This window comes from Vombatus ursinus, unplaced genomic scaffold (genome assembly GCF_900497805.2).
Source record: "Vombatus ursinus unplaced genomic scaffold, bare-nosed wombat genome assembly UNPS02006928.1, whole genome shotgun sequence".
NCBI lineage: Eukaryota > Metazoa > Chordata > Mammalia > Diprotodontia > Vombatidae > Vombatus > Vombatus ursinus.
The window spans coordinates 2,023-4,044 of NW_020946706.1; positions in this window are offsets into that span (position 1 = coordinate 2,023).

The following is a 2,022-nucleotide window of genomic DNA, read 5'->3' on the forward strand; positions in this document are numbered from 1 at the left end:
TGGTGTTTGTGGGTTGAGAAGTCTGGAAACTGCCACAGCTGCCCATGATTCAGTCCCCTGAGGCCTGCTCCAGGTTAACTGAGGCCTGGTCTTTCTCTGTGTACCCATACTGAACTGTATTTCTCTCCCAGCCAGGCACAATAGACCTTTCCAATCAACCATCCAGGTTGTCTTGGGCTGGAAATTTGCTTCACTCTGTCTTTTTGTCGGTTCTGCTGCTCTAGTATTTGTTTAGAGCCATTTTTACAGGTATTTGGAGGGGTTTGGGAGAGAGCTTAAGCAAGTCACTGCTTTTACTCCACCATCTTGGCTCTACTCTTTTCTTTTTTTTTTTAATCTCTGTCACTTCCCACCATCTTCTCATGTGCCCAAATAGAAACTCTACTTTTAAGTAAATATAGTGAAGCCAAAAAAATCAATATATTGGCTATGTCTCAAAATGTGTCTCTCATTTTGCACCTCTACTTCAAACCCTTACTGCTAAGAGGTAGGAAACACATTTCATCTTCAGTCCTTTGAAGACCGATTGGTCATTGCATTGATCAGAGTTCTGAAATCTTTCAAAATTGTTGTCCTTTCCATTATTGTGCTCATTGTGTAACTTATTTTACTGGCTCTTATTTCTCTCTGCATCTGTAGTAGTTATGCAACAAATGTAGTGGCTGGTTGATTTCCCCTATAAATTAGCCACTTCTTTGTTCTTCATCCTATTAGAGGGAATGTAAGGGTAGAGAGAACCACCCCACCCCCAGTCTGTCAGTCAGATGTGTATCTCCCATATCTTAGAGGGACAGAAAAAAAGTGAGAAGAAAATGAAAAAAAGAAGCTGTGATGGAATACTGAAATTGCTTCCTGGTTCTTTCCCTTCTTCTCAACCCTTGAAGAAGAATATGAATTGAGTGGTCAGTGAAAACTATATAAAAACTGTGCCTAAGCATGCCAGTTAGAAGTATCAATAAAAGCCATGGTGTCAAGTGGTAAAAACTCGTAATCATTGACTGGAGGAGTAGGATCCCTATGATGAGACAATAAAGTCATTAAGAGAAATGCTACATTATTATTATTAGCAAAGAAACCCATTTATACAAATTGTAGCAAAACAAATATCAGAGAGGATATATACCAGACTATACAGAGGGCAAAAGCTTTCCCAATGCTTCCATATGGTCACCAACCAAGAGAGAGATCTAGATCTAGCCTAAGATGAAATCTCTGAAATAGTAAAGATATTGCATTTGGAAATCAAATAGGAACTAATTCATGTGACATTTGAGCATTGAATGTCTTCAGAGATAAATACCTGAAGTGTAGGAGAGTTAAACATCTTGTCAAATGCTAAAAGATAAAACTGAAATGATAGTTTTGATTATCTCTTACCTCTTTTATGCACATTAACATTTTAAATATTCTGATACTGGAAAGTTATTATTTTTAGTGATCTGTTCACAAAGTGCCATGGTCCTAGTGTACACTTAAAACCTCCATGAAATGTCATTTTTGTTTTCCCTTCTTTTTATTTCCTTTTTAAATTCAGTGCAAAGTGGTCAAATACAGGGCTTCATATGGAGTCACATTCCAGAGTAGGAGCTGAACCAGAATAAAATGTAATTGGGAATATTTTTAAAATAAATGAAATAGAATAATACATACACAGTGTTCATATGTGTTTTTCTAAGTCATTTTATTTCCACAGAGATCATTAAACATGGCTTAATGACCTCCATTCTATTTAAGTTTGATATCATCAATCTAGTGTATACTCAATTTGAAAAATAGTGACCTGTGATAGAGAGTGGCTATAGGTATGTCTCTCATATCTTAGAGGAATGGGAAAAGTGAGAGAGTCAAATGAAAAATGCAAAGCTGTGATGGAGTATTAAAATGACTTCCTATTTCTTTCCCTTCTCAGCCAGTGCAGAAGAATGAGAGTTGGCTCCCTTAGTGGAAGCTAGATAACAACACTCAGCCTACCATGGCAATTAGACAGTATCAGTAAGATCAAGTGACAAATCCAAGAAAGAT